We start from the raw sequence: 15,076 nt of genomic DNA on the forward strand, positions 1-15,076 counted from the left end.
TGTATAAGCATTTACTAAGTTAACATCAAAGAATCTAATGAGATTCTTCACCTATATTTTATGTCAAAGAATTTAGCTGGATTCAGTATCTACTGAAATTGAATAAGCTAAAGTTACATGAATAGAATTCAATTGGGAATTATTCTGCAAAAGAATTTATCATGTATGATATAATATGAGGATCGCCAAAAACGTATCGTATGACTTTAGGCATGACGAACATATACCAATCTCTATTGATCTAAGTGAAGACCAATTAGATTGAGATCAAGAAAAACTTATGGTACTTGAAAAGGTACATAGGAATAGTTCTTGATTCAAGGAAATAAAGATATGCTAAATATTGATGCTACACGCATAAACACTGGCAAAGGATCAAGCAAGACCCTTTGGAGTTAACCATTGATAAGGACGAGCTATAGAGCATCGTGTTTTGAAATGGCAACATGGATTGGAGACCATGAGTTGTTGCGTGGGAAACTAAATATTAATTTCTATGTTCTAAGATACAGCTGGAAAGTCTTCCACATATCCGTGAACTGCTTGGATAAGAAAATCCAAACCAAAGCATCACTAGCAACCTATACAGTTGAAGTAGAAGTACTTATTGCCTAAGAAGCAATAAAACTTATTTGTTTACATTAAAAGTTCTTCACTGAACTTGGCTGGATCACATGTCTGCTAACTTGATGGTTCTTCATTGCAAAATGCGTAGAACCACTATTTAAGTAAGAAAGACTAGATCACAAAATAAACATACTCAAAAGATCTTATCATCATATCTCGAAGAACATTCGATGAAAAGGATATTAAGATTGGCAAAGCATGATAACTAAACCTATGCAACAAGTGAGAAGCAACACTCACATTGTAGCACTGGAAATCAAGCATAGCTTTGAATTCCATGAAATGTTTAAAGATGGCTTAGAGGCCCATGGTTGTAAAACGTTGGGGTTGAACATTTATCATATATGAAATGTATTTTTCATATTCCATTTAATCTTGGTTTAGTATTAAATGATGAGTCCCTTCAATTTGACAAAATATTCAAGATAGACTGTCAGGACCAGTCCTGTGACTAAGAAATGTCTATCAAGTGAACTTGAATGTCAAAAGTTGAAAATGGTCCCTGGTCGGAGTTTTCTATAAAATTGGACGCATAGAAAACGTTAGACGACTAGAATACAAGATGACTAGTAGTTCTGTTTCTTGAACTATGTGGACATGGCAATGTCATAATCATTTGCATAGATACTTACTTTGGGAAGACTAGTATCGGACAAGACCTATGAAACTTTACTGTAAGAGATGAAAATCTGTCATAAGTAAATTTCATTAAAATTATTAGACACTAAATCCTCAATACCTGAGTGATTTGAGATTACTTGTTTGAGTAAAAGGAGGCTATAAAGGCAACGCTCAGGTAATCACCTATCAAACGAAGTCTAATCTCAAGATCGCAAGATTGGGATTGTCCTCCCATAAATCGGGATGAGATGCTTAAAAGTTGTACAAGGCCACTCGGAGAGCTAGAAACTGTGAAATGCATGGCCGTGCTCGGATGAATCATAGGCTATGATTATCTGTTTATTTGATCAGTTGAACTCTGAAACCGAGAAACACCTCTGGACATAATAAGGATGACAACTCTTACCTTATGTTCAAGAGCAAGCATCGAGCGACAAAGGAATTAGGAAATGCACACTTGTCCCTAAGGACAAGTGGGAGACTGAAGGAAATAATGCCCTTGGTCCAAGTATGCATTCAATGTTAAGTCTAATAAATGCGGTTCAGTATTAATTAACAAGTTAATAATTCAGTGAGATCAAGTGAGTTGAATGCCTAGCTAGAGGCCGCTTCAGTTCAAGTGGAATTAATGATATTAATCCACAGCTTACTCTTGACTGAACCCGTAGGGTCACACAAATAGTACGTAAACGGATCAAGTATTTAATGGCATTAAATACTCTATCTATGGATATTCGGAATCGACGGATCTTGGTTTCAGTGGGAGCTGAGATCGTCACAAGCAAGAAATGAAGACTCCGGAAACGATGATATTGCCAGAAACGGAAATATGGATCGTATCGGAAATATAAATATTATCCAAGTCGTAGATGTTGCCGAAAACGGAAACATGGTACGTATCGGAAAATATTATCGGAAATGGAAATATTACCGGAATCGGAAATATTGCCGGAAACGGAAATATTGTCAGAATCGGAAATATTATCGGAATCGGAAAATAATTCCGGAAACGGAAATATTAAATATTTGTTCGAAACGGAAATTGATTCCGGAATCGGAAATATTAAATATTGTTCGTATCGGAAATGAATTCCGGAACCGGGAATTTAATCGGAAGCGTATCGTACGAATAAGCATCGGACGAGGCCTGCCGGACGAAGGCCCAGCACGAAGCCAGGCCATCGCCCAGCAAGCCAAGCGCGCCACACGAACAGCCAAGGCCACGCCAGGCCCAGCGCAAGGCCAGGCCCAGCAGGTCGTGGCAGCGCGCACAGCGCACGCAGCAATGGGCTGCGAGCTGTGCTGCTGCTCGCGTGGGCTTGCGGCTCGCGTGGGCCGAGCAGCCGTGTGGGCTGTGCGCGGGCATGGCCTGCACGCTCGTGGGTCATGCTCGTGTAGAGTTTGTGTTCACATACGAAACCTAAATTGTATAGGATTTGTTTGATGATTAAATTCCTATTCCTATTAGGATTATTTAATTAAATAGAGTCCTTGTAGGATTCTAAGTTTAATTAAATCGTATCCTACTAGGATTCCAGTTCCTTTTCCAAACCTCTATAAATAAGGGCCTAGGGTCATAATTTATACGAACGATTCAAGTATTCAAAGTGATTTTTGAGAGCAAAAATTCAGTCATATAATTGCCTACAATAGCCGAAAATTCTAAGTACCTTAAGGGCGATTCTAGTTGGTCAAGCTTAAGGCGGATCCGGACGTGCTGTGGACTATCTACGGAGGGACGACATTTGGAGTCCTAAAGACTTGTTCTTGTTCGGTTCGGGCGCAGCTAGGGAAGGCACGCAACAAAGTGTATGCATCTAAACTATGCTAAATGATTATGTGTAAATAATATGCTTTCCTGGCTTTATGGTTTTTCTGCATGATTTATAAATTGTCATATGTATCATAACCTAACATAAAGTACATGTGAAAGAGAGTATAGTACATGGGAAAAGTGGAATATAGTACATGAGTGGGGTTTTCAATTCAATTTTAATTAATATAGTACATGAGAAAGTGGGGACCTTAGTAGCCAAAATTAGAAACAGGAAGATAATTTTGGGACGCTCGTTTAGGAAAACAGGAAGATAATTTTGGGACGGAGGGAGTAATAGTTTGAAAATATATGTTAAGATGAAGCCAACAATATATTATATGCTAACTTTTGTTTTCATATACTAGAAATAAAATATGGTCAAAGTGAATTATGTGAATAGTGCAAAAAGTCAAACCGGTGCAAGTATTCCGGGACGGAGGAAGTAACTGAAGATGTGAGGTTATTTTAGTAAATCTACATTCGGTGTTTACCCTTGGATTACTAATATACCCTCCACACTTATAGAATAAGATAATATAATGACAACTTATTCAATAGGAAAAACCCAAAGAATCATTTTAATCAATCTAGCCCCTTAAATAAATCTTTACCATTTAATCAATTTGTTTATATATATGCGTTCGACTCTATCTAACTTATATGTTTCTCATATTCGCACGCATCGTATTTATATTATATTTTTACATGTTATTTCAGTTTAAATGTAATAACACAAATCTTACTAGTATAAATATATTACAGGAGTAATTGACTCCTATTACGTAATAGATATACCACAATCCTAGATGCATTGATATTCTAATAATCCTACGTATATCACAATCCTATATATGTTTCGTAATTTACGTATAATCTATCTTAACAAAGGAGGACATTTAGGCGCTTATTAGGCTAACTAATTATTCATCATGTTAAAATATTATCGAGGGAAAAATATATTGGGTTGTGTTTTGTATTATTTGTGGACATTCGTCCTCTATTTATATTTACAAACTAGATATCTTATTCTTTATAGGTTTCCTAACTTATATAGACTTCTATCTTACATCATATAGCTAAGATATTACATACGATATTCTATCGTCTCGCCCAATACAAACCCTTTATATATTTTACAACACTTAATTAAATTCTATAGCTCACACAATTAAGTCTCCATCAACGCAATTCCAATTCCACCCTTAATCATATTTTATTTGAACAATGGCTAGCGGTCGTGTTGCGAAGGTGACAGACATTAATGTAATTCCTAATCATAATAATCATGTTAGTTATGCGGGTTATCCGGCCTGGGATGGAGACGTCGATATGAACACATTTAGCTGCTGGTCTGATTTTTGTAAGTCTGATACTTGTAATACTTTCTTTGCATTATTTTTGGACATTTTCACAATGGTACGAAAAGTTTCATAAAACTATTTTAAATTTTGGATTTATTGTGAACCGTGCTGATGCTTGTGTGTACTCAAAAATGTTTGGTTCTGATTGTGTTATTGTCTGCTTATATGTAGATGACATGTTGATTTTTGGTACACATATTGATGCTATTAATGAAACCAAAAGGTTTCTATCCTCTCAATTTGAAATGAAAGATGTCAGAGTTCACCTATTTGGGATGAACTTCTGCAAAGAAAACTGACTAGAGAGAGAGAGAAATAGAGAGAACTATTTTATGTTATTGATTGAATGAATTAAGGAGTACAAGCTGAGAGTATAAATACATTAGGATGAGCTACATTGATGATGTGTTAGCACCAATCATAAACGTGCATTGGTACACATCAGCTAGGCTAATTATTACACCAAAAATCAGTTATAACTAACTCCCTTGAACTAAGGCAAATCAGTTAGGAATGTTCTAGAAGAAATGATTGTTGCAGCCTTGCTTGTTTGCTGTTGTTGTGATCATGTTGCTGGCAGTGTTGCTGAGCTGAGCTGAATACCAACACCCCCCCTCAAACTTGGCATGGGAGAGTCATTGATCATGCCAAGTTTGGTAGACAGATTTCTGTGTTGAGCACCAGGTAAAACTTTAGTAAAAATATCAGCTAACTGATTGTGAGTAGGAAGATAACTTAGATGCAAAAGCCCCTCAAGAACCTTATCTTGAGTAAAATGACAGTCCACTTCAATATGCTTTGTGCGCTCATGGAAGATAGGATTTGTAGCAATGTGAATGGCTGACTGGTTGTCACAATGTAGAGCAACAAGCTTCAAATTGTGCACCCCTAGTTCTTCAAGAAGTCGAACAATCCAGGTAACTTCAGCAGCAGCTTGAGACATTGCTCTATATTCTGCTTCAGAAGAACTTTTGGAGATGGTTGATTGCTTCTTCGATTTCCAACTAATAGGAGAATTTCCTAGTAGTAAAACATAACCAGTAACAGATCTCCTTGTTGTTGGACAGGCTGCCCAATCTGAATCAGAAAAAGCTTGCAAGGTGAGCTGTTCTGTAGCCCTGAGTAGAATACCTTGTCCTGAAGTGGAATGAATGTATCTGAGAGTGTGAGTCAAAGCTTCAATATGTTGCAGAGTAGGAGAGTGCATAAATTGACTCAAACATTGAACAGCAAAGGAGATATCTGGTCTTGTGTGAGTGAGAAAATTCAGCTTGCCAACATAACATCTATATAGTTCTGCATTGTGATAAGGTGTTCCTTCAGTGGTGAGCTTTAGATTGAGAGGAAATGGAGTCACAACAGGTTTGGAAATGTCCAGCTCACAATCTTGAAGAAGTTCCTTGGTATACTTCTTTTGAGTAAGAATATAACCTTCATTGGTATGACTGACTTCAATACCAAGAAAAAAATTAAGAACTCCCGGCCAAATCCTTAATGCTGAATGTGAGATGCAAATGTGATTTCAGGGCAGCAATTTTATCCTCATTGGATCCTGTGATGAGGATGTCATCAACATATACAGCCACCACAGTCAAATCACCAGAATCTTGTTTGATAAACAAAGAGTAATCACTTTTAGACTGCTTATAACCCTGTGACTTTAGTTCAGAGTGTAATCTAGCAAACCACTGCCTTGATGCCTGCTTTAAACCATATAAAGACTTGTTGAGTTTGCAAACAAAACCAGGTGGGGCAGTAACACACTCAGGAATTTTCATATAGACTTCCTCATCAAGGTGTCCATGAAGAAAAGCATTGTTGATATCTAGTTGGAAAATTCTCCAATTCTTACTGGCAGCTAGGCTGATTAAACACCTGACAGTGGACATTTTGACAACTGGAGAAAAGGTCTCATGATAGTCAATGCCATACTTTTGAGTAAACCCTTTTGCTACCAACCTTGCTTTATATCTCTCAATTGTTCCATCAGCATGTTTTTTAATTCTGTAAACCCACTTGCACCCTATTGCCTTCTTTCCTTTAGGAAGCAAAACAAAATCCCATGTATTGTTATTCTGTAAAGCAGTAATCTCATTGTCCATAGCCTGTATCCATTTAGAATCTGTTGCAGCCTCAGTGTAAGAAGTTGGTTCAACAAGTTCCATGTGTGCAGCAATTAGCAATCTGTGTTGAATTGGTATGCTGTCATATGCTACAAGATTACACCAATGCTTTGTAGGCTTAGAACATATGAAATCTTGTAAGTGAGCAGGTGGTTTGGAAGGTCTGGTAGATTTTCTGGGAGCTGGGGGTTCAGTTGGTGGACTGGTAGATAGAATGGGTGTATCAGCAGTAGAAGGAGAAGTGTGTAAAATATCAGCAGAAGAAGAAGTAGGAGAATTGGAGTTGGAGTTGGAGTGGATTTGTGAGGTTTGAGGATTACTGAAGATATTGTGAGGCTGGTCTAGTGAAGTGGATGGTGTAAAAGAGATTTCTGTAGAGAAAGGAATCACAACAGGCAAGAAGAATTGATTTGAGTAGGTAGTGTTTGGAGAGTTTGAAAAATGAAAGGGAAAATGTTTTTCATGAAACACTACAACCCTAGAAACAACAAATTTGTGTGTAGCTAAATTTAGTACTTTGTAGGCCTTTTGATGAGGTGGATACCCAACAAGAACACAGGGTTCAGCTCTTGGATCAAACTTAGTTCTATGAGTTTTAGAAGAGCTGATATAACACAAACAACCAAAGACTTTCAGATGAGACAAGTCAGGTGGTGTTTTAAACAGCTTTTCATATGGAGTGCTGAACTGTATGCTTTTGAGAGGCATTCTATTTATCAAATAAGTAGCTGTAAGAATGCATTCACTCCAATATTTGTCAGGTAGTTTAGCTTGAAATGAGAGAGCTCTGGCAGTTTCTAGGAGGTGTTTGTGTTTTCTTTCAACAACACCATTCTGTTGAGGTGTGTTGCTACAACTTTTCTGTTGTACAATCCCCTTTTTGAGAAACAAATCTCTCATTGCACCTTCTGTCAAGTCTAATGCATTGTCTGACCTAATCTGTTTCACTGTAAGACCAAACTGATTCTCAACATATAAGAAAAAATCATGCATAATTTTGACAGAATCAGTTTTATTTCTCATCAAGTGAGTCCATGTCATTCGAGTGAAATCATCTACAATAGTGAGAAATTGATTACACTTGGAACTATCATGCACAGAGTAGGGTCCCCATACATCAATGTGAAGTAATTCAAAGGGTTGCACTGTCTTAATACTACTTACAGGAAAAGAAGATCTGGTTTGCTTAGCCAATGGACAAATTTGACAGAAACTTTCAGCTAAACAACCCTTAACATCAATGCCTTTGATGTTTTTTATTTTCTCAAAAGGTATATGACCTAATCTAAGGTGCCAAAGTTTTGCTTCTTCTACTGCAGAGATGCTTGAAAGAGCATGCTTATTGAAACTGTTGTTAGACACCAATAGACCATCATTTAGACTGTACAATCCATTGTCCAATCTACCAAGCAGAGTATGCTTGTTCTGTGAAAGGTCCTGTGCAAAACATTCACCATTTGTAAACAACACAGAACAATTATTATCAGAACACAGCTTAGAGATTGAGATCAAGTTAAACTGGAACCCTGGCACATGAAGAACATCCTGAAGAACAATAGTTCCTAAATCAATTTGACCTTTATGTGTGACTGACAATTCAGTACCATTAGGAATGGTAATTGTGTGTAATCTGTCAGTCATTAGTTCTGTGGTGTTGAACATGCTTAGGTCTGAACACATATGATCACTAGCTCCACTATCCAATATCCATGTGTTTTTAAATTTAGATAAAAGACAGAATGTACCTTTCATGTGAGAGGTGGTTGCTAGACCAAGTGAACTAGAGCCATGATGTTCATCTTGACTAGCAGTCTTGTGATTGTTGTGACTAGCAAGATAGCTAAGCAACTGATTGTATTGCTCCTCAGTAAAAGTAGCTTGTACAGTTCCTGATTCTCCTTTTGTTTCTTTCTCCTGATTCTCCTCAAGTTGAGCTGCTGCAGCAACTCTCTTTCCATTGCCTTTGAAATCCTTAGGATATCCATGTAATTTCCAGCACTTCTCCACAGTATGATTCTTCATTTTGCAGTGCTCACAGTAGAGATTGTTTCTTGTATAGGTATAGTTTCTTGATTGGTTTCCATTTGCTGTATTGAATGATCCTGAACCAGAAGCATATGGAGGTGATCTGTATGACTTGTTGTCAGAAAACCTTCTTGCTGTGAACACTGTGGATTCTGAATTGTGAATTCTACTATTATTGACTTCCTTCTGTTGTTCTTCCTGCAAAAGAAGTCCATATGCTTTTGAAATAGTTGGCAAGGGACTCATCATGAGTATAGTGCTATTTGAATGATCATACTTCTCATTCAATTTCATCAAGAATTGAATCAATCTTTGATTCTGTTGAGACTTCAATAGCTGTTGAGTTAAAGTGTAGCTACAACCTGTGCAGATACATGAAGGTAAAGGATCAAGTCCATCAAGTTGATCCCATAATAGCTTTATCTTAGTGAAAAAACTTGAAATCTGCTCATCATCTGCTTGACTCAAATCACACAATTTCTGTTGTACAGAAAAGAGTTGTGGTCCAGATGACTGACAAAATCTCTCCTCCAGATCAAGCCATATTTCTCTTGCAGTTTTGAGGTACAACACACTTCTTGCAATTGAAGGCTCTAAGGAAGATAGCATCCAAGAAATTACTAAGTCATTACATCTGTTCCAGATTCTGTGATTTGCTGAATTACTTGCTGGTTGATTGAGACTGCCATCAACAAAACACAACTTATTCCTTGCTGAAAGTGCAATCACCATGGAACGCTTCCAGTCATTGAAGCACTTTCCATCAAACACAATGCTAACCAATTTGGAAGCATTAAGATCATGACTACTAAGATAATATGCTGAATTAGGATTAGTTGCAGAATCTTGATCAGCAGGCATCTTTGAAGAATATTCAAAAAATATCGATTGAGAATTGAGAAAGAGATTTTGATCAAACTTAGTGATTTATGAGAAACTTCGATCAAAAATTATTTGATCAGGCTCAGTGATTCAATGACTGTATTTGATGTACTGAGAAGAAGATGTACACAAGAAAAATTTCGCGGAAAAATTGCAGCAGGATCTATTGATCACTGCTCTGATACCATGTCAGAGTTCACCTATTTGGGATGAACTTCTGCAAAGAAAACTGACTAGAGAGAGAGAGAAATAGAGAGAACTATTTTATGTTATTGATTGAATGAATTAAGGAGTACAAGCTGAGAGTATAAATACATTAGGATGAGCTACATTGATGATGTGTTAGCACCAATCATAAACGTGCATTGGTACACATCAGCTAGGCTAATTATTACACCAAAAATCAGTTATAACTAACTCCCTTGAACTAAGGCAAATCAGTTAGGAATGTTCTAGAAGAAATGATTGTTGCAGCCTTGCTTGTTTGCTGTTGTTGTGATCATGTTGCTGGCAGTGTTGCTGAGCTGAGCTGAATACCAACAAAAGACATGGGTGAAACTGATGTGATCTTGTGTGTTAAAGTCACTAAAACTAGTAATGGTTTCTCTTTGTCTCAATCTCACTATGTGGAAAAAGTGTTAAAGAAATTTAACAGTTTTGATGTTGTGCCTGTTAAAACTCCTTATGATGCTAGCATACACTTGAAAAAGAATAAAGGCAATAGTGTGTCTCAATCTGAATATGCTAAAATAATTGGGAGTTTGATGTTTCTCATGAATTACACTCGGCCTGACATAGCCTATGCAGTTAGTAGACTTAGTCGGTATACCCATAACCCCGGTAGAGACCATTGGAATGCTCTTAGGAGGTTATTAAAGTACCTTAGGGGCACGATGGATTGGGATTTGCATTATGTTGGATTTCCTGCTGTTTTAGAAGGTTATTGTGATGCAAACTGGGTATCTGATAATGATGAGGTAAGTTCCACTAGTGGATATGTTTTTACTTTATGTGGAGCAGCTATCTCTTGGAAGTCTTCTAAACAGACTTGTATGGCCCGGTCAACTATGGAGTCCGAATTTATTGCATTGGACTTGGTCGGGCAAGAGGCGGAGTGGTTGAGAAATTTATTGGCCGATATTCCATTGTGGGGGCGTCTTGCTCCACCTGTATCTCTACATTGTGATTCTCAAGCTCCTATTTGTGTTGCTAAAAACAACGCTTATAATGGCAAAAAGAGACATATTCATGTGAGGCATGAATCTGTGAGAACACTAATAGAGAGTGGTGTAATTACTATGGAATTTGTGAGATCTGAGCAGATCCTTTAACCAAGGGACTAAATAGAAGATTAGTCCTTGATACGTCGAGGGGAATGGGGCTTAAGCCTGTTAGTTGAGGAATTCATGGTGGACACCCGACCTTGTTAACACAAGGTTTCTTGTGGTCTAACGAAGCCATGGAAAGACTCATTTGTGTACACTTCCCATTTCTATGACTTGTATATTTTATGTGAGGTTAAGTTTCTTAGCTTTTAATGAAGTTCATATCCCAGGGTCTGGGTGGTCCTAATGAGAAGGACTTGATGAATTCACCGCATGTATATTGAGAGGTTGAGGAACAACTCTTAACGGTTTCATATCCCAGGATATGGGTGGTCTATGTGATAGACTTGATGAAATCACCTACTTGAGTGTGAAGGTTTGATCACCTTCTATGGAAAACTTGGGCAAGTTTTTCTAGAGCACTCATGAGCATCCCAAGTATAATGGCCATTGTTGCTTGGCTATCGCGGAACTCATAATAATCTAAGGTATGGTATGTGTTATTGGGTTTTATTTCTTGATTGAGATAGTTACAGATTTGTTCACTTTCTCAAAGAAATTGCCTAATCTTCACTATGTGTTGGTTCAATCGAAAGACACCAACATTTAAGTATCAAACCTTCATAAAAAGTGCTCAGAATTCTTTTTCTTCTTTTCTTTTAAATAAAAATGGGTCTTTGCATTTGTGGGGGATTGTTGGAAATAATGCAAAGAAAGTATTTTACCATTTGTGAAAATGTCCCACATTGATAGAAATTAAAATGTATGGTTTTCAAGGGAAGTATTTAAAGTAAAAGGGATTGTCCCACATGGGAAGACAATGAACTCTTCCTTTTGTTTAAATATAGGGAAGGGATGTTTATACTTTGAAGTGCTTCCGCTAGTGGTTTGGGCTAGAAAAGGAATCCCCACACGCGCGCCGCCGCCGTCCGGCTGGTTCGTGTTCGTGGCACGTGCGCGGTGTCACGTCATGTCATGTCATGTCATGTCGTAATTGACGGTCTAGGTTATTATGAGACCGTTCAGTTACGTAGCCAAATTCCGTTCCTTGATTTTCGCTTCCGTTTTAATTCTCAAATCAATTCTGATTTTCAGTTTAATTGGCAGTTGATTGCATGATCAATTCTGATTGGTAGTTACAACTGTTTAATTGCCCAATTTAATTCTGGTTTCGGTTACAAACCCTTGCTTGCTTTATAATCAGTTTTGAATACACCGAAAAATTCCAACTCTCTTCTCCTATTCTTCTGAGCATATTATGAGTTCCTAGTTCGTTTTATTCGAGTGCACGTTAAAACGAATTGCTGTGTAAAATCTTGGGGGGCAACGCCTATTACGATTGCACCATAGTCGGGGCGAATTTTGCTTCTAAGACAGTGTTTGCATAACACGTCACAGCTTTATATACATCAAATATTCGGCCCACATTTCATTTACATTTTCGGATTTTACAGTATTCTTTCCTACAAATATCATTGTGACTCTTTTTTCCATTGTTTTAATTTCCTATTGTTTGTGTCTTATGATCATACCATTCCTGCAAAAAACCATAGTTCATGGGAAAATCATGAATAAGATGACGATACCGATACCACATATTGGTAACACGATTAATGAAAGTTATGATAGAAGTAATATATTGCAAGTGCATTGCTTGTTCAAGTATGGTGATAATTATCACCATTTACATGATCTTGGTTGGAAGAACGTGTTTCCATCCACCACATATAAATTCCGGCTTCACATCGGTATCTATGAACTTTTCCGAGTCGTACGATGCGACATGAGATGGAAGAAAGAAGAAGAAGAAGAAGAAGAAGAAGAAGAAGAATCTCATAAAATTGACGCCACTGTCATATGGAATATCACTTCTATTAGTATCGGTGACGTATGGTCTTCTCCTGGTGAAACAACTTACTTTAACAACACCAGCAAATACAAAAACTTTGTTAGGGCTGTGTTAACCCACAAATTAATAAATACTCCCACAAGTTAACCTAGTACTAAATATATTATATATATTTTTATGTTTTTTTTTTTATTTTCAGCATTTTTTTTTTTGAGGTTGAAGATTATATCATCTTCAACCTTACAAGAGATGATATGGTCCAAGTGAAGCTGGTGTTCCCTCGTAAGAGTTTTCCACTTTTCGTGTATTAAAGTAGGTGACTCGTTTAATGTATATATACGTAGTTTCTTGGATTAGAAAATTGGGCCTTGGAAAAACTATTGAACAAATGTGTAACAGGCTTTATTCATCGTGTGTATAGACTGTGTACTGTTGTAATGAAAAAGGGTGTTAGACTTATGGGTTGGTTTTCAATGGCGTAAATGCTATCAGGTCCATGGGTGGCTATTCGGATCAATGCGTTGGATTCGATTTATGTTCCAAGACGATTTCGGATTGTGCAAAAATCAATTTACTATGATAAATGATCGAATCAGGTTGAATTTGGGTCGTTTAGGTTTCCCTCATACTTCAGATCGATGGGTGGTAATTCGGATCAATGTGTTGGATTCAGGTTATGTTCCAAAACGATCTTAGATTGTGCAAAACTTGATATAATTATGTAATACATATGATAAGTGAGTCAAATCAGGTTGAATTTGTGTACTTCAGGTTGGGTTAGAGTCGGGCTAGCTGCTAGGGATTGTCAATCCTAGATATACACATGATAAAAGAAACTTTAAAAAATTAAAAATTTGCGTCAACAGCAGGGTTCGAACCTGCGCGGGCAAAGCCCAACAGATTTCAAGTCTGTCTCCTTAACCACTCGGACATATTGACATTTGTGTTAAAATCAGGCTGAGTTTGTTATTTATAACTTTGTACTTTCAGGTTAAAAACTAAAAACATTAAAAACAATTGCGTCACCAGCAGGGTTCGACCTGCGCGGGCAAGCCATCATTTGGGGAACAATCTCAATTTATGTATGCCATTTTTTTTTTTTTTTTTTTTGGTTTCCTTTTTTTTAACGTCATTTAATTTAATTTAGAAGATATACCCGGTTGTACGTAGTTCTACGTGTAATCAATTCATTTTATACTTTTAACCCCTTAAAAGCATATTTTTATAGTTTAAAAGCATATATTTACAAATTAAAAACTCTTTTTACAATTTTAAAGTACATTGTTACAGATGAAAAACAAAGTTTTGCAAGTAAATTAAAAGGAAATGAAAAATATGTAAGTATGTGCTTTTAAATCGTTAATGTGCTTTTTAAGTAGGTAAATGTGCTTTTAACCCGGTTGCATATAGAACTACATACAACCGGATATACCTTATAATTTGTGGTTCGTTAGGGTTGTGTTAATTAACCAACGACTATTAAAATATTATAATGGTATATGCCTCTTTTTCTTCCCAATCTAAATGCATGTTAACGTTTTCATGATTCTAGCTTCTACTAGTATTAAATAAAATTAGTATTAGTCGTGTAAAGAATATAATTTCGTGAAGATGTCCTAGAGAATATATTATTTAACTCTAAATTAAACTTGATGATCTATTACTAACGTATTCAAGCATATAAATATATTACAGGAGTAATTGATCAACTCCTATTACTACTCTAATCAGGTATTGCTAAGAGTCCTAGATATACCGCAATCTTAGGTGCATTGATATTCTAATAATCCTACGTACTACCTCCGTTTCAGAAAGTTCTTTACGCTTTGGAAAATGTGTCTAAAGTATGAAAACTTTGACCGTAAATTCCCACTATTATATACATCAAAATGTTACATGTAAGATCATGTTAGATTGTTCTCGTTATTCATTTTGAGAATATTAACTTTTTATAATTTTTTTCCATACAAAATTAGATATATTAACGGTCAAACATTACACCGGAGTCCGTGCAAATAGTAAGTGTAAAGATCTTTTTGAAACGGAGGAAGTATATCACAATCCTACGTTTCGTAATATACGGATAATCTATCTTAACAAAGGAGGACGTACATTTAGGCGCTTATTGGAAATATATTGTTCGTGTTGCATGTTGTATTATACTATTATTTGGGTTGGAAATAATACGTGGTAACACAGCTACCTTCCAACTCTGTTTTTCGATTGGAAGGTTGGAATTAATCTGGTATATAAACCGCAACTCCTCAACAATACTCCAAAACCAATACCCACGACAACAATGAAACGGGCCCACAAGCATTATCATGTTAAAGGGGTCCGTATTGCTTTATAATTACCAACAATTTGTAGACATACGCTTCTATTTATATTACAAACTAGATATCATACTCTTCATAGCTAGGTTTCATAATTCATATAAACTTCTA

General features: G+C 36.6%; 1 non-coding gene across 1 annotated transcript; it reads right to left on the reverse strand.

The window, feature by feature from the left end:
* Nucleotides 1-13,486: 13,486 nt before the first annotated feature.
* Nucleotides 13,487-13,568, reverse strand: TRNAS-UGA (transfer RNA serine (anticodon UGA)). Its single transcript has one exon. It is a non-coding gene; the product is annotated as a tRNA-Ser (tRNA).
* Between the last annotated feature and the right edge of the window lie 1,508 nt (nucleotides 13,569-15,076).

This window comes from Spinacia oleracea, chromosome 4 (genome assembly GCF_020520425.1).
Source record: "Spinacia oleracea cultivar Varoflay chromosome 4, BTI_SOV_V1, whole genome shotgun sequence".
Lineage (NCBI taxonomy): Eukaryota > Viridiplantae > Streptophyta > Magnoliopsida > Caryophyllales > Amaranthaceae > Spinacia > Spinacia oleracea.